General features: G+C 42.7%; 54 non-coding genes across 54 annotated transcripts; 14 read left to right on the top strand and 40 right to left on the bottom strand.

Annotated features, from left to right (window-relative positions):
* Positions 1 to 230: 230 nt before the first annotated feature.
* On the bottom strand, positions 231 to 303 carry Trnav-cac. The gene has a single exon. It is a non-coding gene; the product is annotated as a tRNA-Val (tRNA).
* Positions 304 to 408: 105 nt separating this feature from the next.
* On the top strand, positions 409 to 482 carry Trnan-guu. The gene has a single exon. It is a non-coding gene; the product is annotated as a tRNA-Asn (tRNA).
* A 516-nt stretch (positions 483 to 998) lies between these two features.
* Trnav-aac lies at positions 999 to 1,071 on the bottom strand. The gene has a single exon. It is a non-coding gene; the product is annotated as a tRNA-Val (tRNA).
* A 97-nt stretch (positions 1,072 to 1,168) lies between these two features.
* Positions 1,169 to 1,241, bottom strand: Trnak-cuu. Its single transcript has one exon. It is a non-coding gene; the product is annotated as a tRNA-Lys (tRNA).
* A 230-nt stretch (positions 1,242 to 1,471) lies between these two features.
* Positions 1,472 to 1,544, bottom strand: Trnav-cac. The gene has a single exon. It is a non-coding gene; the product is annotated as a tRNA-Val (tRNA).
* Positions 1,545 to 1,649: 105 nt separating this feature from the next.
* Trnan-guu lies at positions 1,650 to 1,723 on the top strand. The gene has a single exon. It is a non-coding gene; the product is annotated as a tRNA-Asn (tRNA).
* Positions 1,724 to 2,239: 516 nt separating this feature from the next.
* On the bottom strand, positions 2,240 to 2,312 carry Trnav-aac. The gene has a single exon. It is a non-coding gene; the product is annotated as a tRNA-Val (tRNA).
* A 97-nt stretch (positions 2,313 to 2,409) lies between these two features.
* Positions 2,410 to 2,482, bottom strand: Trnak-cuu. Its single transcript has one exon. It is a non-coding gene; the product is annotated as a tRNA-Lys (tRNA).
* A 230-nt stretch (positions 2,483 to 2,712) lies between these two features.
* Trnav-cac lies at positions 2,713 to 2,785 on the bottom strand. The gene has a single exon. It is a non-coding gene; the product is annotated as a tRNA-Val (tRNA).
* Positions 2,786 to 2,890: 105 nt separating this feature from the next.
* Trnan-guu lies at positions 2,891 to 2,964 on the top strand. The gene has a single exon. It is a non-coding gene; the product is annotated as a tRNA-Asn (tRNA).
* A 516-nt stretch (positions 2,965 to 3,480) lies between these two features.
* Trnav-aac lies at positions 3,481 to 3,553 on the bottom strand. The gene has a single exon. It is a non-coding gene; the product is annotated as a tRNA-Val (tRNA).
* A 97-nt stretch (positions 3,554 to 3,650) lies between these two features.
* On the bottom strand, positions 3,651 to 3,723 carry Trnak-cuu. The gene has a single exon. It is a non-coding gene; the product is annotated as a tRNA-Lys (tRNA).
* Positions 3,724 to 3,953: 230 nt separating this feature from the next.
* Positions 3,954 to 4,027, bottom strand: Trnav-cac. Its single transcript has one exon. It is a non-coding gene; the product is annotated as a tRNA-Val (tRNA).
* Positions 4,028 to 4,131: 104 nt separating this feature from the next.
* On the top strand, positions 4,132 to 4,205 carry Trnan-guu. The gene has a single exon. It is a non-coding gene; the product is annotated as a tRNA-Asn (tRNA).
* A 516-nt stretch (positions 4,206 to 4,721) lies between these two features.
* Positions 4,722 to 4,794, bottom strand: Trnav-aac. Its single transcript has one exon. It is a non-coding gene; the product is annotated as a tRNA-Val (tRNA).
* Positions 4,795 to 4,891: 97 nt separating this feature from the next.
* On the bottom strand, positions 4,892 to 4,964 carry Trnak-cuu. Its single transcript has one exon. It is a non-coding gene; the product is annotated as a tRNA-Lys (tRNA).
* Positions 4,965 to 5,194: 230 nt separating this feature from the next.
* Positions 5,195 to 5,268, bottom strand: Trnav-cac. The gene has a single exon. It is a non-coding gene; the product is annotated as a tRNA-Val (tRNA).
* A 104-nt stretch (positions 5,269 to 5,372) lies between these two features.
* On the top strand, positions 5,373 to 5,446 carry Trnan-guu. Its single transcript has one exon. It is a non-coding gene; the product is annotated as a tRNA-Asn (tRNA).
* A 516-nt stretch (positions 5,447 to 5,962) lies between these two features.
* Trnav-aac lies at positions 5,963 to 6,035 on the bottom strand. The gene has a single exon. It is a non-coding gene; the product is annotated as a tRNA-Val (tRNA).
* Positions 6,036 to 6,132: 97 nt separating this feature from the next.
* Trnak-cuu lies at positions 6,133 to 6,205 on the bottom strand. The gene has a single exon. It is a non-coding gene; the product is annotated as a tRNA-Lys (tRNA).
* A 230-nt stretch (positions 6,206 to 6,435) lies between these two features.
* Positions 6,436 to 6,508, bottom strand: Trnav-cac. Its single transcript has one exon. It is a non-coding gene; the product is annotated as a tRNA-Val (tRNA).
* A 105-nt stretch (positions 6,509 to 6,613) lies between these two features.
* Trnan-guu lies at positions 6,614 to 6,687 on the top strand. Its single transcript has one exon. It is a non-coding gene; the product is annotated as a tRNA-Asn (tRNA).
* Positions 6,688 to 7,203: 516 nt separating this feature from the next.
* Trnav-aac lies at positions 7,204 to 7,276 on the bottom strand. The gene has a single exon. It is a non-coding gene; the product is annotated as a tRNA-Val (tRNA).
* Positions 7,277 to 7,373: 97 nt separating this feature from the next.
* Positions 7,374 to 7,446, bottom strand: Trnak-cuu. The gene has a single exon. It is a non-coding gene; the product is annotated as a tRNA-Lys (tRNA).
* A 230-nt stretch (positions 7,447 to 7,676) lies between these two features.
* On the bottom strand, positions 7,677 to 7,749 carry Trnav-cac. Its single transcript has one exon. It is a non-coding gene; the product is annotated as a tRNA-Val (tRNA).
* Positions 7,750 to 7,854: 105 nt separating this feature from the next.
* Trnan-guu lies at positions 7,855 to 7,928 on the top strand. The gene has a single exon. It is a non-coding gene; the product is annotated as a tRNA-Asn (tRNA).
* Positions 7,929 to 8,444: 516 nt separating this feature from the next.
* On the bottom strand, positions 8,445 to 8,517 carry Trnav-aac. Its single transcript has one exon. It is a non-coding gene; the product is annotated as a tRNA-Val (tRNA).
* A 97-nt stretch (positions 8,518 to 8,614) lies between these two features.
* On the bottom strand, positions 8,615 to 8,687 carry Trnak-cuu. The gene has a single exon. It is a non-coding gene; the product is annotated as a tRNA-Lys (tRNA).
* Positions 8,688 to 8,917: 230 nt separating this feature from the next.
* Positions 8,918 to 8,990, bottom strand: Trnav-cac. The gene has a single exon. It is a non-coding gene; the product is annotated as a tRNA-Val (tRNA).
* Positions 8,991 to 9,095: 105 nt separating this feature from the next.
* Trnan-guu lies at positions 9,096 to 9,169 on the top strand. The gene has a single exon. It is a non-coding gene; the product is annotated as a tRNA-Asn (tRNA).
* A 516-nt stretch (positions 9,170 to 9,685) lies between these two features.
* Trnav-aac lies at positions 9,686 to 9,758 on the bottom strand. The gene has a single exon. It is a non-coding gene; the product is annotated as a tRNA-Val (tRNA).
* Positions 9,759 to 9,855: 97 nt separating this feature from the next.
* On the bottom strand, positions 9,856 to 9,928 carry Trnak-cuu. Its single transcript has one exon. It is a non-coding gene; the product is annotated as a tRNA-Lys (tRNA).
* A 230-nt stretch (positions 9,929 to 10,158) lies between these two features.
* Trnav-cac lies at positions 10,159 to 10,231 on the bottom strand. The gene has a single exon. It is a non-coding gene; the product is annotated as a tRNA-Val (tRNA).
* A 105-nt stretch (positions 10,232 to 10,336) lies between these two features.
* Trnan-guu lies at positions 10,337 to 10,410 on the top strand. Its single transcript has one exon. It is a non-coding gene; the product is annotated as a tRNA-Asn (tRNA).
* A 516-nt stretch (positions 10,411 to 10,926) lies between these two features.
* On the bottom strand, positions 10,927 to 10,999 carry Trnav-aac. The gene has a single exon. It is a non-coding gene; the product is annotated as a tRNA-Val (tRNA).
* Positions 11,000 to 11,096: 97 nt separating this feature from the next.
* Trnak-cuu lies at positions 11,097 to 11,169 on the bottom strand. The gene has a single exon. It is a non-coding gene; the product is annotated as a tRNA-Lys (tRNA).
* Positions 11,170 to 17,887: 6,718 nt separating this feature from the next.
* Trnav-aac lies at positions 17,888 to 17,960 on the bottom strand. The gene has a single exon. It is a non-coding gene; the product is annotated as a tRNA-Val (tRNA).
* Positions 17,961 to 18,057: 97 nt separating this feature from the next.
* Trnak-cuu lies at positions 18,058 to 18,130 on the bottom strand. The gene has a single exon. It is a non-coding gene; the product is annotated as a tRNA-Lys (tRNA).
* A 230-nt stretch (positions 18,131 to 18,360) lies between these two features.
* Trnav-cac lies at positions 18,361 to 18,433 on the bottom strand. The gene has a single exon. It is a non-coding gene; the product is annotated as a tRNA-Val (tRNA).
* Positions 18,434 to 18,538: 105 nt separating this feature from the next.
* Positions 18,539 to 18,612, top strand: Trnan-guu. Its single transcript has one exon. It is a non-coding gene; the product is annotated as a tRNA-Asn (tRNA).
* A 516-nt stretch (positions 18,613 to 19,128) lies between these two features.
* Positions 19,129 to 19,201, bottom strand: Trnav-aac. Its single transcript has one exon. It is a non-coding gene; the product is annotated as a tRNA-Val (tRNA).
* A 97-nt stretch (positions 19,202 to 19,298) lies between these two features.
* On the bottom strand, positions 19,299 to 19,371 carry Trnak-cuu. The gene has a single exon. It is a non-coding gene; the product is annotated as a tRNA-Lys (tRNA).
* A 407-nt stretch (positions 19,372 to 19,778) lies between these two features.
* Positions 19,779 to 19,852, top strand: Trnan-guu. The gene has a single exon. It is a non-coding gene; the product is annotated as a tRNA-Asn (tRNA).
* Positions 19,853 to 20,538: 686 nt separating this feature from the next.
* On the bottom strand, positions 20,539 to 20,611 carry Trnak-cuu. The gene has a single exon. It is a non-coding gene; the product is annotated as a tRNA-Lys (tRNA).
* A 230-nt stretch (positions 20,612 to 20,841) lies between these two features.
* On the bottom strand, positions 20,842 to 20,915 carry Trnav-cac. The gene has a single exon. It is a non-coding gene; the product is annotated as a tRNA-Val (tRNA).
* Positions 20,916 to 21,019: 104 nt separating this feature from the next.
* Positions 21,020 to 21,093, top strand: Trnan-guu. The gene has a single exon. It is a non-coding gene; the product is annotated as a tRNA-Asn (tRNA).
* Positions 21,094 to 21,609: 516 nt separating this feature from the next.
* On the bottom strand, positions 21,610 to 21,682 carry Trnav-aac. Its single transcript has one exon. It is a non-coding gene; the product is annotated as a tRNA-Val (tRNA).
* Positions 21,683 to 21,779: 97 nt separating this feature from the next.
* Trnak-cuu lies at positions 21,780 to 21,852 on the bottom strand. The gene has a single exon. It is a non-coding gene; the product is annotated as a tRNA-Lys (tRNA).
* Positions 21,853 to 22,082: 230 nt separating this feature from the next.
* Positions 22,083 to 22,156, bottom strand: Trnav-cac. The gene has a single exon. It is a non-coding gene; the product is annotated as a tRNA-Val (tRNA).
* A 104-nt stretch (positions 22,157 to 22,260) lies between these two features.
* Positions 22,261 to 22,334, top strand: Trnan-guu. Its single transcript has one exon. It is a non-coding gene; the product is annotated as a tRNA-Asn (tRNA).
* A 516-nt stretch (positions 22,335 to 22,850) lies between these two features.
* On the bottom strand, positions 22,851 to 22,923 carry Trnav-aac. Its single transcript has one exon. It is a non-coding gene; the product is annotated as a tRNA-Val (tRNA).
* A 97-nt stretch (positions 22,924 to 23,020) lies between these two features.
* On the bottom strand, positions 23,021 to 23,093 carry Trnak-cuu. Its single transcript has one exon. It is a non-coding gene; the product is annotated as a tRNA-Lys (tRNA).
* Positions 23,094 to 23,320: 227 nt separating this feature from the next.
* Trnav-cac lies at positions 23,321 to 23,396 on the bottom strand. The gene has a single exon. It is a non-coding gene; the product is annotated as a tRNA-Val (tRNA).
* Positions 23,397 to 23,501: 105 nt separating this feature from the next.
* On the top strand, positions 23,502 to 23,575 carry Trnan-guu. The gene has a single exon. It is a non-coding gene; the product is annotated as a tRNA-Asn (tRNA).
* The last annotated feature ends 90 nt before the right edge of the window (positions 23,576 to 23,665 follow it).

Genomic DNA, 23,665 nt, shown 5'->3' with positions numbered 1-23,665 from the left:
TTGCCATTGCGCTCTATTCCAATGTAATGAACCAAGTCTTATTGACTACATTTTTTCCTTTCCAGGAACCGTGAGATAACTATTACTATGATTGGTTGGTTGTCTGTGTGTAGTTTCCAGATGTCTACTTGTTCTAGTCTAGTTGTCATCTAGATAAGATACATTACAAGTTATTAATTCCATTCCATTTCTTTTTCTCTTACGATTATTATTTCCTAACGTTATACTGATGCTTCCACTCAGGATCGAACTGAGGACCTTCAGCGTGTGAAGCCGACGTGATAACCTCTACACTATGGAAGCCGCACAATGTTTCTGCAATATTTTATTAGTGTTGGCCACACTAAAAAAATGTAATGTTTGGTTTGCCTGTTGAACTGGACGAGTGTGTCGTTAACCAATCAGCATGCCTCTGTGACGCAATTGGCTAGCGCGTTCGGCTGTTAACCGGAAGGCTGGTGGTTCGATCCCACCCAGGGGCGCATGGTGAATGAATACTGTTGTTTTAATTCAATTTCTTCGCCTCATGACTCCATTAACCAACTAAAGCGTCCAATGAAGAGCGCACACTCGCGATATGGCTTCTTTAACTGATGACTGTTAAATCTACTCAACATTTGCAGCGTAGGGTGCACGCTCATGATGTTCTTCCTCTGTCCGGAGCTACTGTTCCAGGTTCTGGTGTAATCTATATAGATTCCCCTCCGGTGTTTATGGAATTCTTCCCCATCCAGCGCAAGTCATTTTTCATTTCCCTAAAACAACAGTCATTGACGTTTGGCTACAGAAGAAGTCTCTTCGGGGTTATAGCACCTTTTTCAACAACCACAGTCATCATTGATTTCCCCCTTTCTGTTGACTTCCTCCGGATACAGCATTGCGAATATCTTCACATTGTCATATTGTAGATTTCATTTTTAACAAGAAACATGAATGCTTGGCTTTTTCAAAAAAACAAAATGTGCTTCTTTGATAGTCTTTCTACAAATACATTGTCCTGTTTCCACCCAGGATTGAACTGAGGACCTTCAGCGTGTTAGGCCGACGTGATAACCACTACACTATGGAAACTACAATCCGATACAGAATTATTCTGAAATGATTACAAAATACTAACGATCGTCTCCCAACTTCTAACTTTCATCTGCAATTATTTGCAAATATGTGACGCCCAACGGGGGGCTCGAACCCCCGACCCTGAGATTAAGAGTCTCATGCTCTACCGACTGAGCTAGCCAGGCTTGCCATTGCGCTCTATTCCAATGTAATGAACCAAGTCTTATTGACTACATTTTTTCCTTTCCAGGAACCGTGAGATAACTATTACTATGATTGGTTGGTTGTCTGTGTGTAGTTTCCAGATGTCTACTTGTTCTAGTCTAGTTGTCATCTAGATAAGATACATTACAAGTTATTAATTCCATTCCATTTCTTTTTCTCTTACGATTATTATTTCCTAACGTTATACTGATGCTTCCACTCAGGATCGAACTGAGGACCTTCAGCGTGTGAAGCCGACGTGATAACCTCTACACTATGGAAGCCGCACAATGTTTCTGCAATATTTTATTAGTGTTGGCCACACTAAAAAAATGTAATGTTTGGTTTGCCTGTTGAACTGGACGAGTGTGTCGTTAACCAATCAGCATGCCTCTGTGACGCAATTGGCTAGCGCGTTCGGCTGTTAACCGGAAGGCTGGTGGTTCGATCCCACCCAGGGGCGCATGGTGAATGAATACTGTTGTTTTAATTCAATTTCTTCGCCTCATGACTCCATTAACCAACTAAAGCGTCCAATGAAGAGCGCACACTCGCGATATGGCTTCTTTAACTGATGACTGTTAAATCTACTCAACATTTGCAGCGTAGGGTGCACGCTCATGATGTTCTTCCTCTGTCCGGAGCTACTGTTCCAGGTTCTGGTGTAATCTATATAGATTCCCCTCCGGTGTTTATGGAATTCTTCCCCATCCAGCGCAAGTCATTTTTCATTTCCCTAAAACAACAGTCATTGACGTTTGGCTACAGAAGAAGTCTCTTCGGGGTTATAGCACCTTTTTCAACAACCACAGTCATCATTGATTTCCCCCTTTCTGTTGACTTCCTCCGGATACAGCATTGCGAATATCTTCACATTGTCATATTGTAGATTTCATTTTTAACAAGAAACATGAATGCTTGGCTTTTTCAAAAAAACAAAATGTGCTTCTTTGATAGTCTTTCTACAAATACATTGTCCTGTTTCCACCCAGGATTGAACTGAGGACCTTTAGCGTGTTAGGCCGACGTGATAACCACTACACTATGGAAACTACAATCCGATACAGAATTATTCTGAAATGATTACAAAATACTAACGATCGTCTCCCAACTTCTAACTTTCATCTGCAATTATTTGCAAATATGTGACGCCCAACGGGGGGCTCGAACCCCCGACCCTGAGATTAAGAGTCTCATGCTCTACCGACTGAGCTAGCCAGGCTTGCCATTGCGCTCTATTCCAATGTAATGAACCAAGTCTTATTGACTACATTTTTTCCTTTCCAGGAACCGTGAGATAACTATTACTATGATTGGTTGGTTGTCTGTGTGTAGTTTCCAGATGTCTACTTGTTCTAGTCTAGTTGTCATCTAGATAAGATACATTACAAGTTATTAATTCCATTCCATTTCTTTTTCTCTTACGATTATTATTTCCTAACGTTATACTGATGCTTCCACTCAGGATCGAACTGAGGACCTTCAGCGTGTGAAGCCGACGTGATAACCTCTACACTATGGAAGCCGCACAATGTTTCTGCAATATTTTATTAGTGTTGGCCACACTAAAAAAATGTAATGTTTGGTTTGCCTGTTGAACTGGACGAGTGTGTCGTTAACCAATCAGCATGCCTCTGTGGCGCAATTGGCTAGCGCGTTCGGCTGTTAACCGGAAGGCTGGTGGTTCGATCCCACCCAGGGGCGCATGGTGAATGAATACTGTTGTTTTAATTCAATTTCTTCGCCTCATGACTCCATTAACCAACTAAAGCGTCCAATGAAGAGCGCACACTCGCGATATGGCTTCTTTAACTGATGACTGTTAAATCTACTCAACATTTGCAGCGTAGGGTGCACGCTCATGATGTTCTTCCTCTGTCCGGAGCTACTGTTCCAGGTTCTGGTGTAATCTATATAGATTCCCCTCCGGTGTTTATGGAATTCTTCCCCATCCAGCGCAAGTCATTTTTCATTTCCCTAAAACAACAGTCATTGACGTTTGGCTACAGAAGAAGTCTCTTCGGGGTTATAGCACCTTTTTCAACAACCACAGTCATCATTGATTTCCCCCTTTCTGTTGACTTCCTCCGGATACAGCATTGCGAATATCTTCACATTGTCATATTGTAGATTTCATTTTTAACAAGAAACATGAATGCTTGGCTTTTTCAAAAAAACAAAATGTGCTTCTTTGATAGTCTTTCTACAAATACATTGTCCTGTTTCCACCCAGGATTGAACTGAGGACCTTCAGCGTGTTAGGCCGACGTGATAACCACTACACTATGGAAACTACAATCCGCTACAGAATTATTCTGAAATGATTACAAAATACTAACGATCGTCTCCCAACTTCTAACTTTCATCTGCAATTATTTGCAAATATGTGACGCCCAACGGGGGGCTCGAACCCCCGACCCTGAGATTAAGAGTCTCATGCTCTACCGACTGAGCTAGCCAGGCTTACCATTGCGCTCTATTCCAATGTAATGAACCAAGTCTTATTGACTACATTTTTTCCTTTCCAGGAACCGTGAGATAACTATTACTATGATTGGTTGGTTGTCTGTGTGTAGTTTCCAGATGTCTACTTGTTCTAGTCTAGTTGTCATCTAGATAAGATACATTACAAGTTATTAATTCCATTCCATTTCTTTTTCTCTTACGATTATTATTTCCTAACGTTATACTGATGGTTCCACTCAGGATCGAACTGAGGACCTTCAGCGTGTGAAGCCGACGTGATAACCTCTACACTATGGAAGCCGCACAATGTTTCTGCAATATTTTATTAGTGTTGGCCACACTAAAAAAATGTAATGTTTGGTTTGCCTGTTGAACTGGACGAGTGTGTCGTTAACCAATCAGCATGCCTCTGTGACGCAATTGGCTAGCGCGTTCGGCTGTTAACCGGAAGGCTGGTGGTTCGATCCCACCCAGGGGCGCATGGTGAATGAATACTGTTGTTTTAATTCAATTTCTTCGCCTCATGACTCCATTAACCAACTAAAGCGTCCAATGAAGAGCGCACACTCGCGATATGGCTTCTTTAACTGATGACTGTTAAATCTACTCAACATTTGCAGCGTAGGGTGCACGCTCATGATGTTCTTCCTCTGTCCGGAGCTACTGTTCCAGGTTCTGGTGTAATCTATATAGATTCCCCTCCGGTGTTTATGGAATTCTTCCCCATCCAGCGCAAGTCATTTTTCATTTCCCTAAAACAACAGTCATTGACGTTTGGCTACAGAAGAAGTCTCTTCGGGGTTATAGCACCTTTTTCAACAACCACAGTCATCATTGATTTCCCCCTTTCTGTTGACTTCCTCCGGATACAGCATTGCGAATATCTTCACATTGTCATATTGTAGATTTCATTTTTAACAAGAAACATGAATGCTTGGCTTTTTCAAAAAAACAAAATGTGCTTCTTTGATAGTCTTTCTACAAATACATTGTCCTGTTTCCACCCAGGATTGAACTGAGGACCTTCAGCGTGTTAGGCCGACGTGATAACCACTACACTATGGAAACTACAATCCGCTACAGAATTATTCTGAAATGATTACAAAATACTAACGATCGTCTCCCAACTTCTAACTTTCATCTGCAATTATTTGCAAATATGTGACGCCCAACGGGGGGCTCGAACCCCCGACCCTGAGATTAAGAGTCTCATGCTCTACCGACTGAGCTAGCCAGGCTTGCCATTGCGCTCTATTCCAATGTAATGAACCAAGTCTTATTGACTACATTTTTTCCTTTCCAGGAACCGTGAGATAACTATTACTATGATTGGTTGGTTGTCTGTGTGTAGTTTCCAGATGTCTACTTGTTCTAGTCTAGTTGTCATCTAGATAAGATACATTACAAGTTATTAATTCCATTCCATTTCTTTTTCTCTTACGATTATTATTTCCTAACGTTATACTGATGGTTCCACTCAGGATCGAACTGAGGACCTTCAGCGTGTGAAGCCGACGTGATAACCTCTACACTATGGAAGCCGCACAATGTTTCTGCAATATTTTATTAGTGTTGGCCACACTAAAAAAATGTAATGTTTGGTTTGCCTGTTGAACTGGACGAGTGTGTCGTTAACCAATCAGCATGCCTCTGTGACGCAATTGGCTAGCGCGTTCGGCTGTTAACCGGAAGGCTGGTGGTTCGATCCCACCCAGGGGCGCATGGTGAATGAATACTGTTGTTTTAATTCAATTTCTTCGCCTCATGACTCCATTAACCAACTAAAGCGTCCAATGAAGAGCGCACACTCGCGATATGGCTTCTTTAACTGATGACTGTTAAATCTACTCAACATTTGCAGCGTAGGGTGCACGCTCATGATGTTCTTCCTCTGTCCGGAGCTACTGTTCCAGGTTCTGGTGTAATCTATATAGATTCCCCTCCGGTGTTTATGGAATTCTTCCCCATCCAGCGCAAGTCATTTTTCATTTCCCTAAAACAACAGTCATTGACGTTTGGCTACAGAAGAAGTCTCTTCGGGGTTATAGCACCTTTTTCAACAACCACAGTCATCATTGATTTCCCCCTTTCTGTTGACTTCCTCCGGATACAGCATTGCGAATATCTTCACATTGTCATATTGTAGATTTCATTTTTAACAAGAAACATGAATGCTTGGCTTTTTCAAAAAAACAAAATGTGCTTCTTTGATAGTCTTTCTACAAATACATTGTCCTGTTTCCACCCAGGATTGAACTGAGGACCTTCAGCGTGTTAGGCCGACGTGATAACCACTACACTATGGAAACTACAATCCGATACAGAATTATTCTGAAATGATTACAAAATACTAACGATCGTCTCCCAACTTCTAACTTTCATCTGCAATTATTTGCAAATATGTGACGCCCAACGGGGGGCTCGAACCCCCGACCCTGAGATTAAGAGTCTCATGCTCTACCGACTGAGCTAGCCAGGCTTGCCATTGCGCTCTATTCCAATGTAATGAACCAAGTCTTATTGACTACATTTTTTCCTTTCCAGGAACCGTGAGATAACTATTACTATGATTGGTTGGTTGTCTGTGTGTAGTTTCCAGATGTCTACTTGTTCTAGTCTAGTTGTCATCTAGATAAGATACATTACAAGTTATTAATTCCATTCCATTTCTTTTTCTCTTACGATTATTATTTCCTAACGTTATACTGATGCTTCCACTCAGGATCGAACTGAGGACCTTCAGCGTGTGAAGCCGACGTGATAACCTCTACACTATGGAAGCCGCACAATGTTTCTGCAATATTTTATTAGTGTTGGCCACACTAAAAAAATGTAATGTTTGGTTTGCCTGTTGAACTGGACGAGTGTGTCGTTAACCAATCAGCATGCCTCTGTGACGCAATTGGCTAGCGCGTTCGGCTGTTAACCGGAAGGCTGGTGGTTCGATCCCACCCAGGGGCGCATGGTGAATGAATACTGTTGTTTTAATTCAATTTCTTCGCCTCATGACTCCATTAACCAACTAAAGCGTCCAATGAAGAGCGCACACTCGCGATATGGCTTCTTTAACTGATGACTGTTAAATCTACTCAACATTTGCAGCGTAGGGTGCACGCTCATGATGTTCTTCCTCTGTCCGGAGCTACTGTTCCAGGTTCTGGTGTAATCTATATAGATTCCCCTCCGGTGTTTATGGAATTCTTCCCCATCCAGCGCAAGTCATTTTTCATTTCCCTAAAACAACAGTCATTGACGTTTGGCTACAGAAGAAGTCTCTTCGGGGTTATAGCACCTTTTTCAACAACCACAGTCATCATTGATTTCCCCCTTTCTGTTGACTTCCTCCGGATACAGCATTGCGAATATCTTCACATTGTCATATTGTAGATTTCATTTTTAACAAGAAACATGAATGCTTGGCTTTTTCAAAAAAACAAAATGTGCTTCTTTGATAGTCTTTCTACAAATACATTGTCCTGTTTCCACCCAGGATTGAACTGAGGACCTTCAGCGTGTTAGGCCGACGTGATAACCACTACACTATGGAAACTACAATCCGATACAGAATTATTCTGAAATGATTACAAAATACTAACGATCGTCTCCCAACTTCTAACTTTCATCTGCAATTATTTGCAAATATGTGACGCCCAACGGGGGGCTCGAACCCCCGACCCTGAGATTAAGAGTCTCATGCTCTACCGACTGAGCTAGCCAGGCTTGCCATTGCGCTCTATTCCAATGTAATGAACCAAGTCTTATTGACTACATTTTTTCCTTTCCAGGAACCGTGAGATAACTATTACTATGATTGGTTGGTTGTCTGTGTGTAGTTTCCAGATGTCTACTTGTTCTAGTCTAGTTGTCATCTAGATAAGATACATTACAAGTTATTAATTCCATTCCATTTCTTTTTCTCTTACGATTATTATTTCCTAACGTTATACTGATGCTTCCACTCAGGATCGAACTGAGGACCTTCAGCGTGTGAAGCCGACGTGATAACCTCTACACTATGGAAGCCGCACAATGTTTCTGCAATATTTTATTAGTGTTGGCCACACTAAAAAAATGTAATGTTTGGTTTGCCTGTTGAACTGGACGAGTGTGTCGTTAACCAATCAGCATGCCTCTGTGGCGCAATTGGCTAGCGCGTTCGGCTGTTAACCGGAAGGCTGGTGGTTCGATCCCACCCAGGGGCGCATGGTGAATGAATACTGTTGTTTTAATTCAATTTCTTCGCCTCATGACTCCATTAACCAACTAAAGCGTCCAATGAAGAGCGCACACTCGCGATATGGCTTCTTTAACTGATGACTGTTAAATCTACTCAACATTTGCAGCGTAGGGTGCACGCTCATGATGTTCTTCCTCTGTCCGGAGCTACTGTTCCAGGTTCTGGTGTAATCTATATAGATTCCCCTCCGGTGTTTATGGAATTCTTCCCCATCCAGCGCAAGTCATTTTTCATTTCCCTAAAACAACAGTCATTGACGTTTGGCTACAGAAGAAGTCTCTTCGGGGTTATAGCACCTTTTTCAACAACCACAGTCATCATTGATTTCCCCCTTTCTGTTGACTTCCTCCGGATACAGCATTGCGAATATCTTCACATTGTCATATTGTAGATTTCATTTTTAACAAGAAACATGAATGCTTGGCTTTTTCAAAAAAACAAAATGTGCTTCTTTGATAGTCTTTCTACAAATACATTGTCCTGTTTCCACCCAGGATTGAACTGAGGACCTTCAGCGTGTTAGGCCGACGTGATAACCACTACACTATGGAAACTACAATCCGCTACAGAATTATTCTGAAATGATTACAAAATACTAACGATCGTCTCCCAACTTCTAACTTTCATCTGCAATTATTTGCAAATATGTGACGCCCAACGGGGGGCTCGAACCCCCGACCCTGAGATAAAGAGTCTCATGCTCTACCGACTGAGCTAGCCAGGCTTGCCATTGCGCTCTATTCCAATGTAATGAACCAAGTCTTATTGACTACATTTTTTCCTTTCCAGGAACCGTGAGATAACTATTACTATGATTGGTTGGTTGTCTGTGTGTAGTTTCCAGATGTCTACTTGTTCTAGTCTAGTTGTCATCTAGATAAGATACATTACAAGTTATTAATTCCATTCCATTTCTTTTTCTCTTACGATTATTATTTCCTAACGTTATACTGATGCTTCCACTCAGGATCGAACTGAGGACCTTCAGCGTGTGAAGCCGACGTGATAACCTCTACACTATGGAAGCCCCACAATGTTTCTGCAATATTTTATTAGTGTTGGCCACACTAAAAAAATGTAATGTTTGGTTTGCCTGTTGAACTGGACGAGTGTGTCGTTAACCAATCAGCATGCCTCTGTGGCGCAATTGGCTAGCGCGTTCGGCTGTTAACCGGAAGGCTGGTGGTTCGATCCCACCAAGGGGCGCATGGTGAATGAATACTGTTGTTTTAATTCAATTTCTTCGCCTCATGACTCCATTAACCAACTAAAGCGTCCAATGAAGAGCGCACACTCGCGATATGGCTTCTTTAACTGATGACTGTTAAATCTACTCAACATTTGCAGCGTAGGGTGCACGCTCATGATGTTCTTCCTCTGTCCGGAGCTACTGTTCCAGGTTCTGGTGTAATCTATATAGATTCCCCTCCGGTGTTTATGGAATTCTTCCCCATCCAGCGCAAGTCATTTTTCATTTCCCTAAAACAACAGTCATTGACGTTTGGCTACAGAAGAAGTCTCTTCGGGGTTATAGCACCTTTTTCAACAACCACAGTCATCATTGATTTCCCCCTTTCTGTTGACTTCCTCCGGATTCAGCATTGCGAATATCTTCACATTGTCATATTGTAGATTTCAATTTTAACAAGAAACATGAATGCTTGGCTTTTTCAAAAAAACAAAATGTGCTTCTTTGATAGTCTTTCTACAAATACATTGTCCTGTTTCCACCCAGGATTGAACTGAGGACCTTCAGCGTGTTAGGCCGACGTGATAACCACTACACTATAGAAACTACAATCCGTTACAGAATTATTCTGAAATGATTACAAAATACTAACGATCGTCTCCCAACTTCTAACTTTCATCTGCAATTATTTGCAAATATGTGACGCCCAACGGGGGGCTCGAACCCCCGACCCTGAGATTAAGAGTCTCATGCTCTACCGACTGAGCTAGCCAGGCTTGCCATTGCGCTCTATTCCAATGTAATGAACCAAGTCTTATTGACTACATTTTTTCCTTTCCAGGAACCGTGAGATAACTATTACTATGATTGGTTGGTTGTCTGTGTGTAGTTTCCAGATGTCTACTTGTTCTAGTCTAGTTGTCATCTAGATAAGATACATTACAAGTTATTAATTCCATTCCATTTCTTTTTCTCTTACGATTATTATTTCCTAACGTTATACTGATGCTTCCACTCAGGATCGAACTGAGGACCTTCAGCGTGTGAAGCCGACGTGATAACCTCTACACTATGGAAGCCCCACAATGTTTCTGCAATATTTTATTAGTGTTGGCCACACTAAAAAAATGTAATGTTTGGTTTGCCTGTTGAACTGGACGAGTGTGTCGTTAACCAATCAGCATGCCTCTGTGGCGCAATTGGCTAGCGCGTTCGGCTGTTAACCGGAAGGCTGGTGGTTCGATCCCACCCAGGGGCGCATGGTGAATGAATACTGTTGTTTTAATTCAATTTCTTCGCCTCATGACTCCATTAACCAACTTAAGCGTCCAATGAAGAGCGCACACTCGCGATATGGCTTCTTTAACTGATGACTGTTAAATCTACTCAACATTTGCAGCGTAGGGTGCACGCTCATGATGTTCTTCCTCTGTCCGGAGCTACTGTTCCAGGTTCTGGTGTAATCTATATAGATTCCCCTCCGGTGTTTATGGAATTCTTCCCCATCCAGCGCAAGTCATTTTTCATTTCCCTAAAACAACAGTCATTGACGTTTGGCTACAGAAGAAGTCTCTTCGGGGTTATAGCACCTTTTTCAACAACCACAGTCATCATTGATTTCCCCCTTTCTGTTGACTTCCTCCGGATACAGCATTGCGAATATCTTCACATTGTCATATTGTAGATTTCATTTTTAACAAGAAACATGAATGCTTGGCTTTTTCAAAAAAACAAAATGTGCTTCTTTGATAGTCTTTCTACAAACACATTGTCCTGTTTCCACCCAGGATTGAACTGAGGACCTTCAGCGTGTTAGGCCGACGTGATAACCACTACACTATGGAAACTACAATCCGCTACAGAATTATTCTGAAATGATTACAAAATACTAACGATCGTCTCCCAACTTCTAACTTTCATCTGCAATTATTTGCAAATATGTGACGCCCAACGGGGGGCTCGAACCCCCGACCCTGAGATTAAGAGTCTCATGCTCTACCGACTGAGCTAGCCAGGCTTGCCATTGCGCTCTATTCCAATGTAATGAACCAAGTCTTATTGACTACATTTTTTCCTTTCCAGGAACCGTGAGATAACTATTACTATGATTGGTTGGTTGTCTGTGTGTAGTTTCCAGATGTCTACTTGTTCTAGTCTAGTTGTCATCTAGATAAGATACATTAAAAGTTATTAATTCCATTCAAATTCTTTTTCTCTTACGATTATTATTTCCTGACGTTATACTGATGGAAATTACACCAACATCAACTAAAAGATAGCGTGAAAAATGCAAATTTCAATCATGCGCGTTACATGGAAATGAAACGTGAGTTTCTAGCCTGGGAGCGAGAAGCATTGAGGGGATTTGCAATACGTTCACGCGTTCAAAGTATAGCCGAAGAAGACCCATCTACCTTTCATATGAACAACTCAACGAGCAATTTCCAGAAGTCTCTGATCACTCAGCTCAAAACTAATGATAACTGTAAAATTACCCAACCTGAGCAGATTAACCAAGAAATAATTGAACATTTTAGTAGAATCTTTCAGAACCAGCCCTTCCCCAATACCCAATAAGCTGGAAAATTTCTAGAAGGGATTAGAGGTGCACTTACCCGTACAAATCCTAAAAACAACGATTCGGGTTTATCAGTTGTAGCTCGTCGTTAAACGCTCAAGCGTTGAACCGAGGAGTGATAGGTTCGATCCCGCAGAGTGACAACTGTCTTGTTGCTCCGATTACAGTAGATGAAATTAACAACGCCCTTAAGGCAACTATAAAGAACAAGGCCCCGGGTACAGATGGCATTCATTTTGAGTTGTATTTAAAAATTTGGGATGTTATTGGTATTCATTTTCTGGAAATGATAAATTGCGTTCTCGACAAAAGATAACTCCAGCCGTCGCAGGGAAGGGCACCTATAAGATTAGTCCCAAAAATCCCAAAACCGAGTAAAATCACCGATTACCGACCAATCTCTTTGTTAAATACCGATTACAAGTTAATCGCGTCATAATTGGCTTTTCGTCTGAGAAAATCTCTTCAAAACTCTCTAGACTCACAAAAAAAATGTGGTGTACCCGGCCGCTATATCTTTGACAGCTTGTGTTTAATTCGAGATGTCATTGATAATACAGGTCGTAAATCAAAAGAGGTATCTTCTCTGAAACTGGCCGCAATTATGGCGTACGATTTAGAGAAAGCATATGGCCTTGTCGATCGAGACGTTCTGTGAGAAGTGATGACAGCCATGGGCTATCCCCCCCCCCCTGTTTGTTGATTGGTTGAAAACGCTGTATAGTATAACTGAACTATGCCCATTGAACGGTAATGGTATAGTCGGTACTGTGGACAATGCACAATCCGTGCGACAGGGGTGCCCTCTGTCAGTCCATCTGTTCGCCCGCTATATTGAACCGCTTTTAGTTTGCTTGTCTAGGGGTATTGACGGAATTGAACACTACGGAAAACGCAATAAAGTTCGTGCATATGTAGATGATCTAGTAGTTTTTGTCTCATCAATGAAAGATGTACGTCGTGCATGCGAGATTATTCTAGAATTTTGTGCCTGAACAAATGCACGTATTAACAAGGGGAAGACAAAATTACTTGGTATAGAAACTTGGACTTTAAATAAATGTTTACAGCCCGTAGTAGTACAGTCAGTAGCGGCGTTGGCTGGGTTTCCAGAGACTAGGAGTTTGATCCCAAGTAGAAGCAACTTAAATCAAACACATTCTAAACGTACTTGGCCACATGATTGGATAACTCAATAAGAAGATTTTAAAATTCTTGGTATAACTTTTTCTTCTGAAATAAAAACAACAGTAAAAAACAAATGGCAGAGACAGTAAAACATCATAAAAAATATTCTCATCACAAACACACACCGTTATTTCACTTTTTACGGTCGCGTCCTATTCATTAAACAGCATGTCTTATCACAACTTGTTCATGTAGCTCATGTACTACCTTGCAACAAAACCCAAGCCCTTCTCCTCCAACAAAAATGCAACAAATTCCTTTGGGCACAACGAAGAAAGCACCCACCCCTAAATGTTTTGATCCGCCCCCGACTTCAAGGTGGGCTTGGTGTCACCTTACTTTTTCAATTCTTCCTATCCCTTTTCACCCGTCAAATCTTCAAATCTTTAATCCATTTCGAGGCTATTGAGAGAACTGCAGCCGTTTATTGGTTGGGTACACATCTCAAGAATCTTTTCCGGTCATCGAGCTCGTTTACGGCATTAGAATCTCCCAATATAATTGCTGGTGCCTTATACTGGGCAACATAAGCCGGATGAAAGTTAGAATTTGGGAGACGATCCTGGTTGGAAACTAGGCAATTTATTTTTAGAGAGACTATCAATCAGAAGCACATTTGATTTTTTGCAAAAGCCAAGCATTCAAGTTCCTTGTAAAAATGAAATCTGCAATATGACAATGTGATGATATTTTCTCAAGGAACAGTTGGCTCCCTCGAATTGGGGGCGGAGTTAAGCTTTCCACGGATCATTTTCCACGAATAACCGGTACACGTTCCACGTTCCACGGACACGAAATACCGGGACCCACACAAGTCAGCTGTAACCAGAAGAATTTTTCGTGGCTCGCAACTCTGCTTATCCCTCCACTGTTTCCAAGGTGTCTATTGTTTACCTTAAGAGCCCTAGGCATTGCGTCAAGTAGCCCTAAAAAACGTTGCAGAAGGGGTAGAAAATCGGTGAGAAGGGGTTTCACGGTCAAGAAGTTTCTGCACTGTGCTTTGTTAAATGTTAGATCTCCACAGCCAAATCTGTCAACTCTCCAGCACCATATCGTAGTTCACATTCTCGATCCATGGGGCCATCTCCATCACTGACTCCTGGCTTCCTGAAGACAGCGGTGATGATATTCTTTTTTGTTAATAAAAGATTAAAAGATTAAAATTGTTAATTGAAGATAAGAAGATATCTATGGAGAATTTCGAGAAATAATATTTGGGGTTAAGAAGGTTACGTCATGGGAAAGTTTTTTTTTAATGAAGGAGGCTTGGCCAGAGAGACTGTTTTTCGTTTATGGCTGGGGTCAGGTTTTCGCAGCGGGCAGTCCAGACGGTGATTATGTAGGTTTGGATGAGGGCCAGTATTTTCTTTTTACTGGGGCCATTTCCAACGTCTCCATTGATTGCTGATTTCAGTGGTTTTAGTAATCCGAGTTTCGTCAATGGAATACGGAGACATAAACTGATGTCAACTTTCTCTGTACAAAGTAAAATTATATAGTCGTCAGTTTCTTGGCTGGCATTGCATAGGGGGAATTGGTCGTTGTTTGAAAGTTTGAGACTTTTGAGACGCATTTTGGTGGGGAGGTGGTTATGGTTAAAATTCCAGACCAGTTCGTAATTTATTCCTTTGATTTTTGCCACTCAACGCCGAATAGAAGCCCAGTAAAGGTCCGGTTTCGCAATCTCTGTTCTCCCTGGTTGCCCAATGTTAGCGATCAGGTGATTGTAGCTTGCGTGGTAATTGTATACAGTTGAAGATGTTAAAATGTTTGCTTTAAGTAGATGTGTTTTGGTTGAAAGTGAGGTAGTGGAGCATGGATGCGATGAATGGGTTGCATTAAACCTAGGTTGAATGACTTATGGAAGGAGATTCTTGAGATGTGACCCCAACCAATAAACAGCTGCAGTTCTCTCCATAGCCTCATAATGGATGAAAGATCTGAAAATTTGGTGGGTGAAAAGGGACTGAAAGAATTGAAAAAAGTAAAGTGACATCTAATCTTTAAGCAGGGGGCAGATCAAAACATTAAGGGGTAGGTGCTCTCTTTGTTGTGCCCAAAAGAATTTGTTACATTTTGTTGGAGGAGAAGGACATGAGTTTTCTGCAAGGGAGTACGTGAGCTTTATTAGCCAGTGCGAATATGTCAACTATCCAACACCATATCGTGTTTTAAATCTCGATCTAGCCTCCATCACTGAGTCCTGGCTTCGTAAAGGCAGCGGTGATTTGTTAATAAAAGATTAAAAGATTGAAATTGTTAATTGAAGATAAGAAGATATCTGTGGAAAATTTTGAGAAAGAATATTTGGGGTTTAGAAGGTTACGTCTGGGGAGAGTTTTTTTTTATGAAGGAGGCTTTGCCAGAGAGACTGTATTTCGTTTATTGCTGAGGTGAGGTTTTCGCTGCGGGCAGTCCAGACGGTGATTATGTAGGATTGGATGAGGGCCAGTATTTTCTTTTTACTGGGGCCATTTCCAACGTCTCCATTGATTGCTGATTTCAGTGGTTTTAGACATCCGAGTTTTGTCAATAGAATACGGAGCCATAAACTGATGTCAACTTTCTCTGTACAAAGTAAAATTATATAGTCGTCAGTTTCTTGGCTGGCATTGCATGGCATTGGTCGTTGTTTGAAAGTTTGAGACTTTTGAGACGCATTTTGGTGGGGAGCTGGTTATGGTTAAAATTCCAGACCAGTTCGGCGTTTATTTCTTTGATTTTGGCCACTCACCGCCGAATAGAAGCCCAGTCAAGGTCCGGTTTCGCAATCTCTGTTCTCCCTGGTTGCCCAATGTTAGCGATCAGGTGATTGTAACTTGAGTGGTAATTGAATACAGTTGAAGATGTGAAAATGCTTGCTTTAAGTAGATGTGTTTTGGTTGAAAGTGAGGTAGTGGAGCATGGATGCGATGAATGGGTTGCATTAAACCTAGGTTGAATGACTTATGGAAGGAGATTCTTGAGATGTGACCCCAACCAATAAACAGCTGCAGTTCTCTCCATAGCCTCATAATGGATGAAAGATCTGAAAATTTGGCGGGTGAAAAGGGAGTGAAAAAAATTTAAAAAGTAACGTGACATCTAATGTTGAATCTGATGGCAGATCAGTAGTAGGTGCTCTCTTTGTTGTGCCAATAGGAATTTGTTGCATTTTGTTGGAGGAGAAGGACTTGAGTTTTGTTGCGAGGGAGTACGTGAACTTTATGAACAAGTTGTGGATAAAACATGTTGTTTGGTGAATAGAACGCCACCATAAAAAGTGAAATAACGGTGTGTGTTTTTGATGAGATCATTTTGGATAATGTTGAACTGTCTTTTTCAATTATCTTAAAATGTGGTTTTTGTTTCAGAAGAAAAAGTAATTCCAAGAAGCCAGTGCAGCAAGCCAGTGCAGCAAGGCAAGCCAGTGCAGCAAGCCAGTGCAGCAAGCCAGTGCAGCAAGGCAAGCCAGTGCAGCAAGCCAGTGCAGCAAGCCAGTGCAGCAAGGCAAGCCAGTGCAGCAAGCCAGTGCAGCAAGCCAGTGCAGCAAGGCAAGCCAGTGCAGCAAGCCAGTGCAGCAAGCCAGTGCAGCAAGGCAAGCCAGTGCAGCAAGCCAGTGCAGCAAGCCAGTGCAGCAAGGCAAGCCAGTGCAGCAAGCCAGTGCAGCAAGCCAGTGCAGCAAGGCAAGCCAGTGCAGCAAGCCAGTGCAGCAAGCCAGTGCAGCAAGGCAAGCCAGTGCAGCAAGCCAGTGCAGCAAGCCAGTGCAGCAAGGCAAGCCAGTGCAGCAAGCCAGTGCAGCAAGCCAGTGCAGCAAGGCAAGCCAGTGCAGCAAGCCAGTGCAGCAAGGCAAGCCAGTGCAGCAAGCCAGTGCAGCAAGCCAGTGCAGCAAGGCAAGCCAGTGCAGCAAGCCAGTGCAGCAAGCCAGTGCAGCAAGGCAAGCCAGTGCAGCAAGCCAGTGCAGCAAGGCAAGCCAGTGAAGCAAGCCAGTGCAGCAAGCCAGTGCAGCAAGGCAAGCCAGTGCAGCAAGCCAGTGCAGCAAGCCAGTGCAGCAAGGCAAGCCAGTGCAGCAAGCCAGTGCAGCAAGCCAGTGCAGCAAGGCAAGCCAGTGCAGCAAGCCAGTGCAGCAAACCAGTGCAGCAGGGCAAGCCAGTGCAGCAAGCCAGTGCAGCAAGCCAGTGCAGCAAGGCAAGCCAGTGCAGCAAGCCAGTGCAGCAAGCCAGTGCAGCAAGGCAAGCCAGTGCAGCAAGCCAGTGCAGCAAGCCAGTGCAGCAAGGCAAGCCAGTGCAGCAAGGCAAGCCAGTGCAGCAAGGCAAGCCAGTGCAGCAAGCCAGTGCAGCAAGGCAAGCCAGTGCAGCAAGTCAGTGCAGCAAGGCAAGCCAGTGCAGCAAGCCAGTGCAGCAAGGCAAGCCAGTGCAGCAAGCCAGTGCAGCAAGGCAAGCCAGTGCAGCAAGCCAGTGCAGCAAGGCAAGCCAGTGCAGCAAGCCAGTGCAGCAAGGCAAGCCAGTGCAGCAAGCCAGTGCAGCAAGGCAAGCCAGTGCAGCAAGCCAGTGCAGCAAGGCAAGCCAGTGCAGCAAGCCAGTGCAGCAAGGCAAGCCAGTGCAGCAAGCCAGTGCAGCAAGGCAAGCCAGTGCAGCAAGCCAGTGCAGCAAGGCAAGCCAGTGCAGCAAGCCAGTGCAGCAAGGCAAGCCAGTGCAGCAAGCCAGTGCAGCAAGCCAGTGCAGCAAGCCAGTGCAGCAAGCCAGTGCAGCAAGCCAGTGCAGCAAGCCAGTGCAGCAAGCCAGTGCAGCAAGCCAGTGCAGCAAGCCAGTGCAGCAAGCCAGTCATCATTGATTTCCCCCTTTCTGTTGACTTCCTTTGGATACAGCATTGCGAATATCTTCACATTGTCATATTGTAGATTTCATTTTTAACAAGAAACATGAATGCTTGGCTTTTTCAAAAAAACAAAATGTGCTTCTTTGATAGTCTTTCTACAAATACATTGTCCTGTTTCCACCCAGGATTGAACTGAGGACCTTCAGCGTGTTAGGCCGACGTGATAACCACTACACTATGGAAACTACAATCCGCTACAGAATTATTCTGAAATGATTACAAAATACTAACGATCGTCTCCCAACTTCTAACTTTCATCTGCAATTATTTGCAAATATGTGACGCCCAACGGGGGGCTCGAACCCCCGACACTGAGATTAAGAGTCTCATGCTCTACCGACTGAGCTAGCCAGGCTTGCCATTGCGCTCTATTCCAATGAAATGAACCAAGTCTTATTGACTACATTTTTTCCTTTCCAGGAACCGTGAGATAACTATTACTATGATTGGTTGGTTGTCTGTGTGTAGTTTCCAGATGTCTACTTGTTCTAGTCTAGTAGTCATCTAGATAAGATACATTACAAGTTATTAATTCCATTCCATTTCTTTTTCTCTTACGATTATTATTTCCTAACGTTATACTGATGCTTCCACTCAGGATCGAACTGAGGACCTTCAGCGTGTGAAGCCGACGTGATAACCTCTACACTATGGAAGCCCCACAATGTTTCTGCAATATTTTATTAGTGTTGGCCACACTAAAAAAATGTAATGTTTGGTTTGCCTGTTGAACTGGACGAGTGTGTCGTTAACCAATCAGCATGCCTCTGTGGCGCAATTGGCTAGCGCGTTCGGCTGTTAACCGGAAGGCTGGTGGTTCGATCCCACCCAGGGGCGCATGGTGAATGAATACTGTTGTTTTAATTCAATTTCTTCGCCTCATGACTCCATTAACCAACTAAAGCGTCCAATGAAGAGCGCACACTCGCGATATGGCTTCTTTAACTGATGACTGTTAAATCTACTCAACATTTGCAGCGTAGGGTGCACGCTCATGATGTTCTTCCTCTGTCCGGAGCTACTGTTCCAGGTTCTGGTGTAATCTATATAGATTCCCCTCCGGTGTTTATGGAATTCTTCCCCATCCAGCGCAAGTCATTTTTCATTTCCCTAAAACAACAGTCATTGACGTTTGGCTACAGAAGAAGTCTCTTCGGGGTTATAGCACCTTTTTCAACAACCACAGTCATCATTGATTTCCCCCTTTCTGTTGACTTCCTCCGGATACAGCATTGCGAATATCTTCACATTGTCATATTGTAGATTTCATTTTTAACAAGAAACATGAATGCTTGGCTTTTTCAAAAAAACAAAATGTGCTTCTTTGATAGTCTTTCTACAAATACATTGTCCTGTTTCCACCCAGGATTGAACTGAGGACCTTCAGCGTGTTAGGCCGACGTGATAACCACTACACTATGGAAACTACAATCCGCTACAGAATTATTCTGAAATGATTACAAAATACTAACGATCGTCTCCCAACTTCTAACTTTCATCTGCAATTATTTGCAAATATGTGACGCCCAACGGGGGGCTCGAACCCCCGACCCTGAGATTAAGAGTCTCATGCTCTACCGACTGAGCTAGCCAGGCTTGCCATTGCGCTCTATTCAAATGTAATGAACCAAGTCTTATTGACTACATTTTTTCCTTTCCAGGAACCGTGAGATAACTATTACTATGATTGGTTGGTTGTCTGTGTGTAGTTTCCAGATGTCTACTTGTTCTAGTCTAGTTGTCATCTAGATAAGATACATTACAAGTTATTAATTCCATTCCATTTCTTTTTCTCTTACGATTATTATTTCCTAACGTTATACTGATGCTTCCACTCAGGATCGAACTGAGGATCTTCAGCGTGTGAAGCCGACGTGATAACCTCTACACTATAGAGCCCCACAATGTTTCTGCAATATTTTATTAGTGTTGGCCACACTAAAAAAATGTAATGTTTGGTTTGCCTGTTGAACTGGACGAGTGTGTCGTTAACCAATCAGCATGCCTCTGTGGCGCAATTGGCTAGCGCGTTCGGCTGTTAACCGGAAGGCTGGTGGTTCGATCCCACCCAGGGGCGCATGGTGAATGAATACTGTTGTTTTAATTCAATTTCTTCGCCTCATGACTCCATTAACCAACTAAAGCGTCCAATGAAGAGCGCACACTCGCGATATGGCTTCTTTAACTGATGACTGTTAAATCTACTCAACATTTGCAGCGTAGGGTGCACGCTCATGATGTTCTTCCTCTGTCCGGAGCTACTGTTCCAGGTTCTGGTGTAATCTATATAGATTCCCCTCCGGTGTTTATGGAATTCTTCCCCATCCAGCGCAAGTCATTTTTCATTTCCCTAAAACAACAGTCATTGACGTTTGGCTACAGAAGAAGTCTCTTCGGGGTTATAGCACCTTTTTCAACAACCACAGTCATCATTGATTTCCCCCTTTCTGTTGACTTCCTCCGGATACAGCATTGCGAATATCTTCACATTGTCATATTGTAGATTTCATTTTTAACAAGAAACATGAATGCTTGGCTTTTTCAAAAAAACAAAATGTGCTTCTTTGATAGTCTTTCTACAAATACATTTTCCTGTTTCCACCGAGGATTGAACTGAGGACCTTCAGCGTGTTAGGCCGACGTGATAACCACTACACGATGGAAACTACAATCTGCTACAGAATTATTCTGAAATGATTACAAAATACTAACGATCGTCTCCCAACTTCTAACTTTCATCTGCAATTATTTGCAAATATGTGACGCCCAACGGGGGGCTCGAACCCCTGACCCTGAGATTAAGAGTCTCATGCTCTACCGACTGAGCTAGCCAGGCTTGCCATTGCGCTCTATTCCAATGTAATGAACCAAGTCTTATTGACTACATTTTTTCCTTTCCAGGAACCGTGAGATAACTATTACTATGATTGGTTGGTTGTCTGTGTGTAGTTTCCAGATGTCTACTTGTTCTAGTCTAGTTGTCATCTAGATAAGATACATTACAAGTTATTAATTCCATTCCATTTCTTTTTCTCTTACGATTATTATTTCCTAACGTTATACTGATGGTTCCACTCAGGATCGAACTGAGGACCTTCAGCGTGTGAAGCCGACGTGATAACCTCTACACTATGGAAGCCCCACAATGTTTCTGCAATATTTTATTAGTGTTGGCCACACTAAAAAAATGTAATGTTTGGTTTGCCTGTTGAACTGGACGAGTGTGTCGTTAACCAATCAGCATGCCTCTGTGGCGCAATTGGCTAGCGCGTTCGGCTGTTAACCGGAAGGCTGGTGGTTCGATCCCACCCAGGGGCGCATGGTGAATGAATACTGTTGTTTTAATTCAATTTCTTCGCCTCATGACTCCATTAACCAACTAAAGCGTCCAATGAAGAGCGCACACTCGCGATATGGCTTCTTTAACTGATGACTGTTAAATCTACTCAACATTTGCAGCGTAGGGTGCACGCTCATGATGTTCTTCCTCTGTCCGGAGCTACTGTTCCAGGTTCTGGTGTAATCTATATAGATTCCCCTCCGGTGTTTATGGAATTCTTCCCCATCCAGCGCAAGTCATTTTTCATTTCCCTAAAACAACAGTCATTGACGTTTGGCTACAGAAGAAGTCTCTTCGGGGTTATAGCACCTTTTTCAACAACCACAGTCATCATTGATTTCCCCCTTTCTGTTGACTTCCTCCGGATACAGCATTGCGAATATCTTCACATTGTCATATTGTAGATTTCATTTTTAACAAGAAACATGAATGCTTGGCTTTTTAAAAAAAACAAAATGTGCTTCTTTGATAGTCTTTCTACAAATACATTGTCCTGTTTCCACCCAGGATTGAACTGAGGACCTTCAGCGTGTTAGGCCGACGTGATAACCACTACACTATGGAAACTACAATCCGCTACAGAATTATTCTGAAATGATTACAAAATACTAACGATCGTCTCCCAACTTCTAACTTTCATCTGCAATTATTTGCAAATATGTGACGCCCAACGGGGGGCTCGAACCCCTAACCCTGAGATTAAGAGTCTCATGCTCTACCGACTGAGCTAGCCAGGCTTGCCATTGCGCTCTATTCCAATGTAATGAACCAAGTCTTATTGACTACATTTTTTCCTTTCCAGGAACCGTGAGATAACTATTACTATGATTGGTTGGTTGTCTGTGTGTAGTTTCCAGATGTCTACTTGTTCTAGTCTAGTTGTCATCTAGATAAGATACATTACAAGTTATTAATTCCATTCCATTTCTTTTTCTCTTACGATTATTATTTCCTAACGTTATACTGATGGTTCCACTCAGGATCGAACTGAGGACCTTCAGCGTGTGAAGCCGACGTGATAACCTCTACACTATGGAAGCCCCACAATGTTTCTGCAATATTTTATTAGTGTTGGCCACACTAAAAAAATGTAATGTTTGGTTTGCCTGTTGAACTGGACGAGTGTGTCGTTAACCAATCAGCATGCCTCTGTGGCGCAATTGGCTAGCGCGTTCGGCTGTTAACCGGAAGGCTGGTGGTTCGATCCCACCCAGGGGCGCATGGTGAATGAATACTGTTGTTTTAATTCAATTTCTTCGCCTCATGACTCCATTAACCAACTAAAGCGTCCAATGAAGAGCGCACACTCGCGATATGGCTTCTTTAACTGATGACTGTTAAATCTACTCAACATTTGCAGCGTAGGGTGCACGCTCATGATGTTCTTCCTCTGTCCGGAGCTACTGTTCCAGGTTCTGGTGTAATCTATATAGATTCCCCTCCGGTGTTTATGGAATTCTTCCCCATCCAGCGCAAGTCATTTTTCATTTCCCTAAAACAACAGTCATTGACGTTTGGCTACAGAAGAAGTCTCTTCGGGGTTATAGCACCTTTTTCAACAACCACAGTCATCATTGATTTCCCCCTTTCTGTTGACTTCCTTCGGATACAGCATTGCGAATATCTTCACATTGTCATATTGTAGATTTCATTTTTAACAAGAAACATGAATGCTTGGCTTTTTCAAAAAAACAAAATGTGCTTCTTTGATAGTCTTTCTACAAATACATTGTCCTGTTTCCACCCAGGATTGAACTGAGGACCTTCAGCGTGTTAGGCCGACGTGATAACCACTACACTATGGAAACTACAATCCGCTACAGAATTATTCTGAAATGATTACAAAATACTAACGATCGTCTCCCAACTTCTAACTTTCATCTGCAATTATTTGCAAATATGTGACGCCCAACGGGGGGCTCGAACCCCCGACCCTGAGATTAAGAGTCTCATGCTCTACCGACTGAGCTAGCCAGGCTTGCCATTGCGCTCTATTCCAATGTAATGAACCAAGTCTTATTGACTACATTTTTTCCTTTCCAGGAACCGTGAGATAACTATTACTATGATTGGTTGGTTGTCTGTGTGTAGTTTCCAGATGTCTACTTGTTCTAGTCTAGTTGTCATCTAGATAAGATACATTACAAGTTATTAATTCCATTCCATTTCTTTTTCTCTTACGATTATTATTTCCTAACGTTATACTGATCCTTCCACTCAGGATCGAACTGAGGACCTTCAGCGTGTGAAGCCGACGTGATAACCTCTACACTATGGAAGCCCCACAACGTTTCTGCAATATTTTATTAGTGTTGGCCACACTAAAAAAATGTAATGTTTGGTTTGCCTGTTGAACTGGACGAGTGTGTCGTTAACCAATCAGCATGCCTCTGTGGCGCAATTGGCTAGCGCGTTCGGCTGTTAACCGGAAGGCTGGTGGTTCGATCCCACCCAGGGGCGCATGGTGAATGAATACTGTTGTTTTAATTCAATTTCTTCGCCTCATGACTCCATTAACCAACTAAAGCGTCCAATGAAGAGCGCACACTC

Source organism: Daphnia pulicaria, chromosome 1 (genome assembly GCF_021234035.1).
Source record: "Daphnia pulicaria isolate SC F1-1A chromosome 1, SC_F0-13Bv2, whole genome shotgun sequence".
NCBI lineage: Eukaryota > Metazoa > Arthropoda > Branchiopoda > Diplostraca > Daphniidae > Daphnia > Daphnia pulicaria.
Note: the sequence above shows the minus strand (reverse complement) of the source record. Positions and strands in the feature narration are given on the sequence as shown.